The following is a 14,906-nucleotide window of genomic DNA, read 5'->3' on the forward strand; positions in this document are numbered from 1 at the left end:
AGTAATATAAAATCCACATTATAATTTGTGTTTCTTGAGATAGGTATATCACCATGTACTTTTGCTTCTGTTTAGCTTCTCAACATTTTAAAAGTTAGCCAAACCTTATGGCTCTTCTGAAAGGGGTGAGGACTGTCTTTGGGAAACGCCCGGTCTCTTCCTGATATATTTCTCTCGGCCTCCTCCCGTCTCCTGCCTTCTCGATTCTCGCACTATTTCCCAAGTGGAGCGGGATAATTCCTCAGTCAGGCTTTCCCTCGTTTTGGTCATGCTGACGGGCAACCCTCTGGCCATCGTGTCTGTAGACGCCTCTTCCACTGTCTGGTACAACCGCGTCCCGTTGTCATAAAACACTCAAAGTTTAGCAGGGTATGGAGTTTGAAATCTAATCTTATTTTGCTTTAGTACTCGCTTTACTTCAAAGTATTCTTTGCATTTCTGGAGGACCGCGGGGGGGGGTAATCTTGGTCGAAATATATTAATTTATCATCGACAAACACTCTCTTCTTACCTCAGGCCCTTCGTAGAATCTCCGCCTTGGTGCTGTACCGAAGGAATTTAATTATTATTGAGCGTGGCTTTCGATCCTTGGTAGGTTTTAGGACTAACGCGCGGTGCGTTCTCTCAATTTCCAGCTCCATAGCCGGGGGAAGCTCCAGTGCGTCCCGCAGTAACCTTCTGACAAACTCCATCATGGACGAGCCCTCTGCTCCTTCAGGAACGTTGTAGATTCTGATATTTTTCCGCCGTGATCTTCCCTCCAGGTCAAGCAGTTTACCTTCTTGGAAATATATAATTTTTATTGTCTTGCTCAGTATCCGTTCCACATTTTGAATGCGATCTTCCACCTTCTCAATTCGAGTCTCTGCCACCGCTACTTTTTGATTAACGCTGGTGAACTCTGACTTAATATCACGGAGCTGCTGCTTTATATCTTTCTGGACCTCCATTACTTCTTTCAGGATTTTGAAGACATTTGCCGTTTCAACTGAATGAGGCCTGGCGGCTGCCTTGCTCACACGCGGTCGGGTCGTAGAGCCACCCGCTGGCACTCCTCTCGGACGCAGGCTCCACAGTGTCGCTTTTTAAATTTCCGTTCTTTTTCCCCATTCTTGCCCCTCTTTTCAGTTCAAATATTTTTTGAAAAATATTATATTTGACGGGTTAATGGGACTTTATACGCGTTTTTCCAGAGGAGCTAGTGACAAGCTGCCATTCTTGACAATGACGTCAACGGAAAAAACCTTGATTTGAAGTTTCATCATCTTCATTGCAATTTACAATACTACTAAGTTTTATGTCATATCCAAATTTAGAAATTGTGGCTTGTATTCCCAAGCCTAGGATATTAATATTTAAGGTTAATAAATAATGAAAAATATTACTTTTTAAGGATATGTTTCAAGACCTGGTGCGTGCTTATATAATTGCTGAATAACCTGCAGGGTGAATTTTTTGCTTTGGAAGTAACAAATTGGATGTGAGTATTTTCTGGACTCTAGCCACTTGTGATTTAGAATTTAGTTGGATTCTTCTGATTCCATTAACACTGTATCACTATACCTCAGCAAGAGTTTTGTTTAGCTAGAAAAACAACTCATTTCTGACATTAGTTTTAAAAAAATATTTTTATCTAAACTGACAGAGATCTATAACAGACATGAGGTTTTCTTTAACAATTGTACCAATGAAAATTATTTTTGATGGCTTTTCAGTTCTTCGCTGTTCTCATTTCCTAAAGTGCTATAGATGGACAGTTCTAATTACAGTTTGATCCACACAAAATGTTGGAGGAACTCAGCAGGCCAGACAGCATCTATGGAAAAGAGTAAACAGTCAGTGTTTTGGTTAAGATCTTTCTTCAGTACTGTTTACAATTTACAGTATTGGAAATCATTAACTGCATATTGAACTTCATAAATATGTTACTTATGTGATCTAAACCAGCGTGTGAATGTCTGTGCTGAATGTGCATCAGATAGTGAGCTTTTGACAGGAATTGGATGAGGGGTTTTCTGTCATCATAAAGAATTGCTGTCACTTTGTGCTTGTGGCAACACTGTCCTTGAATGGAGCAAGCTGTGCACCAGAACTGTAAGCAGAGTTAGTTACTTTGGTCTCCAGAGGAGCTGAACTCACCATGACAGGACTTTTGTCTGTTTACTCAGTACATTGAATGACAGCCGGTGCGGACAGCAGCATGTGCCCTCGTTCCTTCCATCAGTTTAAGTAGCAAAGAAAAGCCATCATGCAGTCAGGATCAGTTACTTCAAGAGAAGGCTGTAATAATAGTGGGCCTCTGGAGATGGCGCTGCTACATTCAGCAGCAAGTGGGAGCATGGAACTGATTGAAGGATTTATATGAAAAGTTATTTTCTTTTATATTTCGCTTTTTTTCAGCTGACTGAAAATGTACTTCAGTGACCATAAATAACATCGTTATAAGCTTGTGATAGTGTTGAATGTGTTTGCCGAGGAAAGGGACCAAAGTACCTGGAATTTCAGTCACCATCTTTTTTTGTTTATACACTACACAATTGAGTAATGACATAATTCTTGTACTGCATTCACAATCTCGTAATGTGTAGTCAATCCTTATACAATTGGAAGCTGATGGATCTGTAGCGGAATTATATGCGTGTCCAATTAGCACATTCGAGGTATATAAGTTGATGGTCAATTGCTTGCAATTTGTTGCGTTGAATTTGTGATTTAAAAATATTAATTGGAGTCTTAGAACAACTTACTTTAAATTATGAAGCTATTGACACAACCTATTTATTCATCCAATGAGAGAAGTAGGAATTAAGGATTCCTGGAGCCCACAGCCCAGGAACATTCTGGATTGGTGGCAAAACATTGTAATTACTGGTTTAATGATTTGGAAACATGAGCTCAAATTTCACTACAGCAGCTGTAAAGGAAATTAAAACAAATCTGTAATAGAAGCTTAATATGGGTAGAAGTTGCAATGAAGCCCCTTAATCTTATTTCTAACCATGTCAAAATCAAGTTTCCAGGTTAATGGTTCAAAGGTTCATTTATTATCAAAGTATACAACACTGAAATTCTTCTCCAGATAGTCACAAAGCCAAGAAAGATAACATTGATCATCAACCCCCAAATCCCTCCTCCCCACACAAAAAATGAACAAAAATGGAACAGGGATATCAATCCCCATAAATCTCCCCCGCCCCCCGCACATAAAAAATGAGCAAGAAGACCTGGGTAACATTCCCTGGGTACAGTAGCAGGCCTTTCCCTTTCCCTCTGCAGTGGCAGAGCAATCCCACCAGTGAGCGAAAGGCAGTTTCCCCTCTCCGATTCCCCCAGCGATCGAAAGGCAGTTTCCCCTCTCCGATTCCCCCAGCGATCGAAAGGCAGTTTCCCCTCTCCGATTCCCCCAGCGATCGAAAGGCAGTTTCCCCTCTCCGATTCCCCCAGCGATCGAAAGGCAGTTTCCCCTCTCCGATTCCCCCAGCGATCGAAAGGCAGTTTCCCCTCTCCGATTCCCCCAGCGATCGAAAGGCAGTTTCCCCTCTCCGATTCCCCCAGCGATCGAAAGGCAGTTTCCCCTCTCCGATTCCCCCAGTGATCGAAAGGCAGTTTCCTCTCTCCGATTCCCACCAGTGAGCGAAAGGCAGTTTCCCCTCTCCGATTCCCCCAGCGATCGAAAGGCAGTTTCCCCTCTCCGATTCCCCCAGCGATCGAAAGGCAGTCTTAAAAAGGCGTTTTTTAAGAGAAAGAAATCGGCTATATGTAATTCAAAATTCATCTGAGAAGACCAGACTGCTTTGCTCCAACTTTGGACGTGTAGGAATTTAGTGCTGGGAAGCTCTACTTAAGGTTTCAATGGAGAGGTGAACCATTGGTACAGGTATGAGATCCCAGCAAAAAGTACACGTATTATAGCCAGTGCCACGATGCCTTGCCTGTCCTAAATTCCTGCAAGCTTCCATGAAATATAACAAGTTTACATACATATATCTAAATATAAATATATTTGTCACCATCCAGTCAGTTAGTTTCATTGTGTGGGTAATTCCAGCCACTGACTGGAACTATATTATTTTGTGTATTTGCACATGTTGGATGTTCCTTACTCATATTTCTGAATATGTTTTTTAAGTTCTGTCTACAGATAGCCTGATTATAAGGGTGAGAGAAGTAGAAAATCATTGAAATATTAAAAACACATATACCATCAAGACAGATAGCAATGTATTTAACTATTATTATTCTGCTTTATTTCAAGGTTATTAAAATGTCTTCATTTTTTATGATAGCACTAAAAAGAATGCCTTTTTATCTTTGCATGTGAAGTCCATTTAAATAATTCCACATACCCTTAAATTGGTAACAAATATATTTCCTTAATCAGCGGATAAAATGGCGTAGATTCACATTCTATATACACAGTCTCTATTCATGCAGTCAATGTGTGCTAATTCTGTTTACTTTAGAACTATATAAATAACAAAGAAAAAGTATTAGACATTTATGATACATGGATTGAAACAATTATGCTGCTCATTACCAGCTGCCTTGTGTTCTATATCTTAACATAGACACACTATAATCCTCAGGAACTGCTGAGTAGTTATGTTAAGATATTGCAACATTTTACAACCCTCTTGATTTCTTAGCGTAATAGTTAAGTAATCATAAATTTAAACGCATAAAATTGCTGGAAGATTTTTCTAAACTGAGCAACTAGGCCAAAAGCTTTGAATAGAATATTGTAAAGAATTATTGCTGAGGCAGTTCTCAACATTTTAGGGTTTGATTGCCTTTGGGTTGTAGGAACAAAGAGAGTGAGGTGGGGTGTACAACAATGTTGGTATTTAAATTAAACTGAAGTTCCCATGAAGCTGGGGCTCAAATTTTGACGGTCACAATAAAGTTTAAAGGCAAACGGGGAGATGAAAGAGGTCATGAGGAGCTGAAAGCATAACATTGGAAGGCCAGAAAGAGAACTGCTGATTCTTTCAGTGCATCAGATTCAAAATGAGTTCAGTGCCAACCCCAAACCACAATGGGCATATTCTTCTATAAGTAACTCAGGTTCTTTTTGCATAATACATGCAGAGGCATTGTTGTGCCTTCTGCTGGCATGTGGACACATGGAGCAGCCTGCAGAACAATGGCTGGGCACACAAACCATGCAAGAAAGGAAGCTGAAGCCTTGCTGACATTGCATCAATGGATACCACCTCTTGCACTTCGCCACACCGTACTCAGCTTCCTGGGTTGTGCACCACATTTTGGTAAGGACCTAATGATGCACTCAAAGAAAGATGGCAGGGAGGTGAAACGTATTCTGACCAACACTTGTGGGTCTATCTTAAATACGCAGATACTCTTACGGAATTGGAAAATAGCCGATGTAAGATATTTGTTTGAGAACGAACAGCAAAGTCGAAAGTTCTAATTCTCAGATCTAAAGGAGTTATTTTTCTGGATGTAACATTTCTAGTCTATCTTTGAAGTTTATCTTCTTTGTTATTTGATAGGCTGACATGTGAAGCTCTATATGAGATTAATCAATTACAGCAATCCTGCAAGTGACACTCAGTGCTGTTTTCCAATTCTCTGAAAGACTTGCTGATTAATAGTTTAAGGAGTAGAGTCACTGAGTAACAGTTGCATGAACTACAGCTTGTTTCTTTGTGTTCCTCTTGAAGGATATCTGAATTCTGTCTTAGTTAGTAGAATGATCATAAAACAGCTGGTGAGTGCCTGCCCTTTTCTACTTTACAAAGGGCTTATGATACCCAAGCAATTCAAGCATCAATCTTCATAGAGAAATTTTCAGAATTTTTATTTTATTTATTTGCAGGATTTGGGTGCCATTTTGACTGCCCTTCAGAAGGTGCTGACCTGCTAGGATTCAATATCACTACCATAAGGACCTTCATGTTTTCAGGTACTGTAATTGATCTAATTACTTATTTATTTTTACTTTTTTCCCCCTTCTATATTGCATTGAACTGCTGCTGCTAAGTTAACAAATTGCACAATAAGCCAGATTCTGATTCTGATGTTTTGGGGATATGAGGGGAAACTAGAGCACCCAGAGGAAGCTATGTGGTTACGGGGAGAACTTGCAGACTCCACACAGCCAGCACCAGATTGGTGTCAAGTTTCTGCACTGTGAGGCAGCAGCTTTATTAGCTGCACCACGGTCCTATCCAAAGGCCTTTATACTATTTTACCCTAGAAATCTATTGTGTAGGACTTGAAAGAGATATCAGCCTTGGATAAAATCAGTTGAAGGAAATACTTAGAATTCATAAAGAAATTGATTGTTGACTGAATTGCAAAATGCTCGTTTTTTGAATGAGCTGGTCCTTTACAGTCTGCCTGATTTTCTTTACTATTGAAATGAATGAGAAAGAAAGACCGCAGAATGTGACGTGGGTTGCCAATTTGTTTTGTGCCTGTTTCTTGTTAGTGGTGAAGAATTTATACAGCTCTGAATGCACAATATAAAAATAAAGATATTGCAGCTATTGAAGAGATATAGAGGAGAGCTATCAGAAAGGTGAAGGACATTGAGAGTGGATTTTGGGGAATGATTATGTAAATTGGGCATGTTCTTGCTGGAAAACAGGCTGAGAGATAATATGACTGCTGAGTTTGGAATTTAAAGTGACGAGGTAATGCAGATCTCAGCAAGCTGTTTTGCTTTGTTCGTAACAGTGGATGGAACAGTTGAATAGTGATTATTGAACTAATGTAGTGATTATTTAGAAATAATCTGGAAGTTAGGAGAAGTTAGTATCAGCATTGCTTATGATCCCAGTACTAGGTAGCTATTAATCCCTATCAGGATCAAATAGAGAAAGAAGTTTTCTGCCCTTACCCAGTCTATCCCTGATGTAACTCCAAGCCCACAGGAACATGGTTTGACCTTAGTCCAGGAAACTACTCAGAAACTCAAAACCGCAACTACGTGAAGAGCAGGAAGATAAGATGTGACAGTGTGTATGGAACTGGAGGAGGTAGTGGAGGTACTTAATGAATACTTTGCTTCAGTATTCACTACGGAAAAGGACCTTGGCAATTGTAGGGATGACTTACTGCAGATTGAAAAACTTGAGAGTATAGCTATTAAGAAAGAGGTTGCACAGGAGCTTTTGGAAAGCATCAAGTCACTGGGACCAGATGAGATATACACCAGGCTACAGTGGGAGGCGAGGGAGGGGATTGCTGAGCCTCCAGCAATGATCTTTGCATCATCAATGGGGATGGTAGAGGTTCCGGAGGATTGGAGGGTTGAAGATGTAGTTCCCTTGTTCAAGAAAGGGGGTAGAGATAGCCCAGGAAATTATATAGCAGTGTGTCTTACTTCAGTGGTTGGTAACCTGATGGAGAAGATCCTGAGAAGCAGTATTTATGAATATTTGGAGAGGCATTATATGATAAGGAATAGTCAGCATGGCTTTGTCAAAAGTAAGTTGTGCTTTATGAACCTGATGGAATTTTTTGAGGATGTGACTAATCACATTGATGGAGGTATAGCAGTAGATGTAGTGTATATGGATTTCAGCAAGGCATTTGATAAGGTAACCCATGCAAGGCTTATTGAGAAATAAGGAGGCATGGGATCCAAGGGGACATTGCTTTGTGGATCCAGAACTGATTTGACCCCAGAAAGCAAAGACCAGTTGTAGACGGGTCATATTCTGCATGGAGGTCCGTCACCAGTGGTGTGCCTCAGGGATCTGTTCTGGGACCCCTTCTCTTCCTAATTTTTGTAAATGACCTGGATAAAGAAGTGGAGAGATGGGTTAGTAATTCTGCTGATGACACAAAGGTTGGGGGTGTTGTGGATAGTGTGGAGGGCTGTCAGAGTTTACAGTGGGACATTGATAAGATGCAAAACTGGGCTGAGAAGTGGCAGAAGGAGTTCAACCCGGATAAGTGTGAGGTGGTTCATTTCAGTAAGTCAAATATGAAGGCAGAATATAGTATTAATGGTAAGACTCTTGGCAGTGGTGAGGATCAGTTCTGGTCGCCTCACTACAGGAAGGATGTGGAAGCCACAGAAAGGGTGCAGAGGAGATTTACAAGGATGTTGCCTGAACTGGGGAGCATGCCTTATGAGAACAGGTCAAGTGAACTTGGTCTTTTCTCCTTAGAACAACGTAGGATGAGAAGTGACCTGATAGAGGCATATAAGATGATGAAAGGCATTGATCATGTGAATAGTCAGAGGCTTTTTCCCAGGGCTGAAATGGCTAACACAAGAGGACACAGTTTTAAGATGCTTGGAAGTAGGTACAGAGGGGATGTCAGGGGTAAGTTTTTTAAGTAAGAGTGGTGAGTGCGTGGAATGGGCTGCTAACAACGGTGGTGGAGGTGGATACAATATGGTCTTTTAAGAGGTTCCTGGATTGGTACATGGAGCTTAGAAAAATAGAAGGGTATGAGTAACCTGAGGTAATTTCTAAAGTAAGTACATCTTTGGCACACCATTGTGAGCCGAAAGGCCTGTATTGTGCTGTAGGGTTTCTATGTTTCTACAACAATGCATAATATGAATCTAGGCAGACCATCTGGCATTGGCACAGCACCTGGTTTGGACATATTGAAGGTTCACATGGTCCAGCAGGTCTCCTAAATCTATATTGTGTCTTAGGCCACAGCAGACCGAAACAATGGGCCAGAGCTTGCCGTTGACCAGTGCACTTCTGAGCCTATGCACTAGAGCACAGAAATCAACATGGTGCAGGAAGTCACATGCATATGCACCTGCGCTCTCATTGTATCTCTGAACTGACCGCCAAGGGCTTTTGTGATGATTCCATACAATTTGCAACTGTTTCCTTAGCTCTATACCACTTATTGCTAATGCATCATATGAATGGGACCTTCACTTAGAAGATTAGCTGTTTCTTAAATTTGTTTTACTTAAGTGTTCGAAGTTCAAAGTAATTTTGTTATCAATATACATACTGTATATGGTATCATATACTATCTTGAGTTTCATTTTCTTGCAGGCATTTACAGGGTAAAAGAAATACTATATTTTGTAGCTTGGGGAAAAATACACATGCAGGACAATAAATACTTTTTCAGGTCTTAAATTCCTTTATCTGTTTTAGATGTTTTATTGCAAAAAGAGGGTATCAAAATAAAAATGACAAAATAAATTAAAAGAGTTCCCGCTATTACAATCTCAGTTTAACTTCAGTCCACATCCTTGTTATGTAAGTAGTATGAAAACAACTAAAACAAAATATACAAAACCAATATGGTAGTGGCAATTCTAAAAAAAATACAAACAATGGTAGAATCCCACCAACCCTGTATTTTATACACAACATCAAAAATATGAATAAATACATCTCATCTCAACTGAGAGATATACTCACATTTGGAACACATGTGCATACCTTCCAAACACGTATAGGCTAGACCTTGAAATGAGTTCTCCTCGCACACACTAGTAGGCCAATTAAGGAACTTCACAGTCACACTATCCAGCACTGATCAATTTACTCGTGAAAGTCTTTCCTCACCAAACCTGGGAAAAGCATTTGAACGTTGTCCTTTCTAGAACATGTCAACTCTTCATTCTACTCCACCCATGAAAAATGACGTCACTGTTTTCTCTTAAGGGCACAGGCAGCTATTTTAGCATTACTAAGGTGAAATATATAGGTGCACTTTAAAATTAAAAAAACGGATATTCAACGGTCACCTGGTTACATATAGAATTTTACAAAAAAACCTATATATAGACAAAGACTAATCAAACACCAGTGTGTAAAGAAAATAAATTGCAAATAACAATAATACTGAGAACACAAGTTGTAAAGTGAGTCTGGAAATTGTAGAATTAGTTCAGAGTAGAGGTGAATAGAGTTAACCATGCCATTTGAGGGGTCTGATAGTTTTAGCATGTTAACTTTTCCTGAATTTAGTGGTGTGGGACCCAAGGCTTCTGTACCTCCTGCCTGATGGTAGTTGTGAGAAGAAGGCATGGCCTGGATGGTGGGGGATCGATGATAGAAACTGCTTTCTTGTGGCAGCACTCCATGTAAAACGCTGGAGAGGGCTTTTCCCATGAGGGACTGGGCTGTGCCCATCACTTTCTGTAGATTGTTCCATTTCTGGGCATTGGTATTTCCATACCAGGCTGTGATGTAACCAGTTAGGGTACTCACCGCTGCACATTTATGTTTTTAACATATTAATGATAGGTTAAAATGTGTCTTTAAATTTTATTTAATGAAAAAAGTCACTTGTCATCAGAGTCAGTTGGAAACAGTGAAAATCCCTTCTGATTATCAAAAGACCGTGAGGGCGCTCTGTGGCGAGGTCTACATTTCCCACTGTCAGTGGCTCGATTTGCTTCATGGAATGACTGAGGTAGTGACGGTTACACATCTTGTGGACTGACTGATCACAAAGGCTTAGAGCAGCATTATGATATGGTTAGGAGAATGAGTTCTAGGGCACAGAAATCATATCCATGCCAACCTTTTTTGCCCATTTAAACTAATCGTTTTTGCCCTCATTAGGGCAGTATCCATTCATACCATGCTTTTTAAACTGTCTGTTTACAGATCTCTTAAATGTTGTAAATGCATTTGATTCCATCACCTCCGCCGGTAGCAGATCTCCTTTAAAACTTCTTCCTTTCATTCACGCCTAGGTTGTTGATACCCCCACCATGGGAGAAAGTTTTTGACTACTTATAAAAGAGTAGCCTTCCCTTTTGCCATGATGGAGCCACTCTCAATGTGGAGGAGCAGTGCCTCATGTTTTGTTTAGGTAGCATCTGACCTGATGGTACAAACATCAATTTTTCCTTCCAGTAACTTTTTTTTTCTTCTCACTTCTCTCTCCTTCTATTCCTCACTCCAGCCTCTTGCCTCTTTTCCTCACCTTCTTATCACTTCCCCCTGGAACCACTCCTTCTTCTCTTGTTCCCATGGTCACTCTACTCTCCTATCTTCTTCTCCAGCTCTTTACCTGCCCCACCCATTGGGCTTCTAGCAAGTCCTCTTTCTCCTACCCCAATATTTTAATTCTGGTGTCTTCCCCCTTCCTAACCTGCCCTGATGAAGGGTTTTGGCCTGAAATGTCGACTATAATCTTTTCCATAGATGCTGCTTGGCCTGCTGAGTTCCTCAGCAGTGTTGCTTGGATTTCCAGCATCTGCTGATTTTTTCATATTCTGTGCCCCAGATAGGAAGGCAAACATGTCATTTGCCTTTTATACCATCCTATTGACCTTTGTTACCACTTTCAGTGAGCTATGGACTTGAACCCCAAGGTCTACCTGTACATCACCATTTCTTAGCACTGTCTTTTTGACTTCCAAAAATGCATTAGCTGAAATGAGGAGCTAGGTGGGGTGGTAAACATAGGGTGTAGATCAAGTCAAGCAGGATCTTGCATTCCATATCATGGGAAAGAGCTGGTGGTGAACTTCAGAAACGGTAAGATGAGGGATCATGAATCAGTCCTCACAGAGGGATCAGAAGTGGAGAGAGTGAGCAATTTCAAATTCCTGTGTGTCAAGATCTCTGAGGATCTAACCTGGTCCCAACATATTGATGCAGCTATAAAGAAGGCAAGACAGTGGCTATACTTCATTAGGAGTTTGAAGAGGTTTGGTTTGTCGCTTAAGACACTCAAAAACATCTATAGATGAACATTCTGACAGACTGCATCACTGTCTGTTATGGGGGGCGGGGGGTGGTGGGGGTGGAGGTGCTATTGCATAGGACCAAAAGCAGTTACAGAAAGTTGTTAAATTACTCAGCTCCATCTTGGGTACTAGCTCTGTAGTATCCAGGACTCCTTCAAGGAGCAGTGCCTCAGAAAGGAGAAGTCCAGTATTAAGGACCCCCATTACCCAGAACATGCCCTCTTCTCACTGTTACTGTCAGGAAAGAGGTACAGAAGCAAGCCTGAAGGCACACACTCAGTAATTCAGGAATGGCTTCTTCCCCTCTGCCATCCGTTTCCTAATGGACATTGAACCCATGAACACTACCTCACTTTTAAAAAATATGTATTATTTCTGTTTTTGCACTATATTTAATCCATTCAATATTCATATACATACTTATTGTAATTGGCTTATTTCTTTTTCTTTTTCTATTATCATGTATTGCATTGTACTGCTGCTACTAAGTTAGCACATTTCATGACACATGCTGGTGATAATAAACCTCATTCTGATTCTGATTCTGGGAAACTGGGGCTAGGTGTTAAATGTTTCCATGTCAATTATACCCCATCTTGTGAGGGAATTTAAACAAGCAGCAGATCTAGAAGATACTGTCTACATTTAAAATGATCTGGTAGAGGTGATGGTGGAGGATCCAGGGATAAGCCTACAATAAATCAGTGAAAACATTATTTCAGTACCTGTGCTGTTAATCTATGAAGCCGATGGCTCAAGGATTACTTAGGGGTATTGGTTCAATCAAACTGCAAACTAGATTTTTTTTCTGAAAAATAACATATCTGAGTAGAGGATATGGACAATCTCAAATAAGATGTGTAATTGTGCCATGAAATTGTTTAGAAATTTCAGCTGAAAACAGTTTGCTTGGGTAGAATAGGTAACTTTATGATCAGTAGTTCCCATATCATTGGAGAAATTTGTGCATCATTTATAGATTCGTTATAAAGTAATTGATATACATTGATCACTGTGATAATTCAACAACTCCAGTATTGTTGCATCAAGACACTACCATGATGAAATAGGATGGTTTAGATGCACTATGGTCTTTAGCAGTTCAAGTATTCCTATGCTGTAAGATATACACTCTGTAGCTACTTCATTAGGTACACCTGTACAGCAACTTGTTAATCCAAATATCTAATGATCCAATCATGTGGCAGCAACTCAATGCATACAAGCACGCAGATGTGGTCAGGAAGTTCAGTTGTTGAACAGATCAAATGTGATCTATGGGACTTTGACTGTGGAATGACTGTTGGTGTCAGATGGGGTGGTTTGAGTATCTCAGAAACTGCTGATCCCCTGAGATTTTCACACACAACAGTCTCTACATTTTTCAGAGAATGGTGAGAGAAACAAAAAAAAAAATTCCAGTGAGTGGCAGTTTTGTGTGGGAAAATGCCTTGTTATTCAGACGGAATGACCAGGTTGGCACAAGCTGACAGAGAGGTGACAGTAATTCATATAACCATGCATTACACAGTGGTATGCAGAAGAGCATCTCTGAATGCTCAACGCAACAAATCTTGAAGTGGATGGGCTACAGTGTAGCCAGTAAACTGGTTGCTGAGTTTCCATTTAGGATTAAGGGCTCTTTTGAACGAAATAAGACCGAGCATTCTAACCTTGTGAAATTCTTTGATAGGGGCATATTTGGAGTCCAATATGCCTGTTAGATTATGTGCAGCTTGTTTATTTTGTAATAACATTTTGATATTGATTTTTTTGTTGGTATTGATTCTCTCAGCTCAACAGCAGAAGCTTTGAAAAAAGAAAGATTAGCCTTATTTCTCCCAGGTACATTGAAACATTGAATCGTTCAGTGAAATGTGTCATTTGCGTCAGTAACCAGTCCAAGAATGTGCCGGAGGTCATCATAACATACCCAGAACTAACCTGTATGTCACGGGAATGTGGGAGGAAACCAGAGCACCTCAAGTTAACCCACATGGTCGGGGAGAGAAGGTGGTGACTCCTTACATACAGCAGCAGGAATTGAAACCTGATCAGTGATCCATGGTGCATAAGGCATCGCACTGTTTTGCTACTGTGCCGTCAATGTAAAAAACTATGAGACACAATCTTAAACTAAGTCCAAGATTCGTAGGAAGACTCAACAGATGAATTCTAATGTGGCCGTATGCCCAAAGTGTCAGCTGTTTGGGTTTGGCAGATCTGCTGTGAACTTTCTAGTTTACAGATTCCCTAAACTTTGGCTTAACTTTTTTTAAATAGAGTTATTCAGTAAGGCTGAGAGATGTCAGAAATTTGAGCTGGTTGACTAAACTTCAGAGGTAGGGGAAGCAAATGGATATATTGGTAGAGAGACAATTCGGAACAAGGGAGTAAGAACATTGAAAGCGTTATTAATTAATGGTCTTGTCCAAACTTCAGAGAAGTTCTGCCGAACTCTGAGAGGCATAGAGGTTTTGAAGCTGAACTTATGATCCATCATTATCGGCCTTCTGCCTCTGCATTCACCTTGATCACTTTCTTTTGCTCTCTGATGTTCTATCCAAATCTTTTCAAGAACTTTGCAGCAAGATACAAAGGCAAAGTCTCCCCTAAGGATATTGATAGAGGGATTATTATTATCTATGTGAGGGTTAGACTAAGTGTCAAGTTACCAACTGCATGAATAAATTACCAGGTAGATCAGAAGTTAACTGACTACCACAATCCTTAGAGATATTGTCATGGGGTCACTCAGTATGGAGAGAGACCCTTCAGCCCACCATGATGCCTATCAAAGCTAGTTCTATTTGTCCACATGCAGCCCATAACATAAGAACATAGAACAGTACAGCACAGGAACACACCTTTTGGCCCACAATGGTGTGGTGGATGAAATAAATTAGTAATTAAATGACCATCTAGCTAATCCCTTATTGCCTAATCAAGGTCCATATTTCTCCATTTTCCTCACATTCACGTGCCTATCTAAACATCTCTTAAAAGTCACTGATGTATCTGCCTCTAACACCTTCCCATTCAGTGTATTCCAGATACTCACCACTTTCTGTGAATAAATAAAATAACTTGCCTCTCACATTTCCTTTAAAATTATCCCTCTCAACTTGTATGCATGACCTCTGGTAATGGACATTGCAACTCTGGGAAAGATACTGTCTGTCTACTCTATCTAAGCCTCTGAAAATCTAATAAGCTTTATCTGATCTCCCCTCAGCCT

The sequence above is a fragment of the Hemitrygon akajei genome, chromosome 2, assembly GCF_048418815.1.
Source record: "Hemitrygon akajei chromosome 2, sHemAka1.3, whole genome shotgun sequence".
NCBI lineage: Eukaryota > Metazoa > Chordata > Chondrichthyes > Myliobatiformes > Dasyatidae > Hemitrygon > Hemitrygon akajei.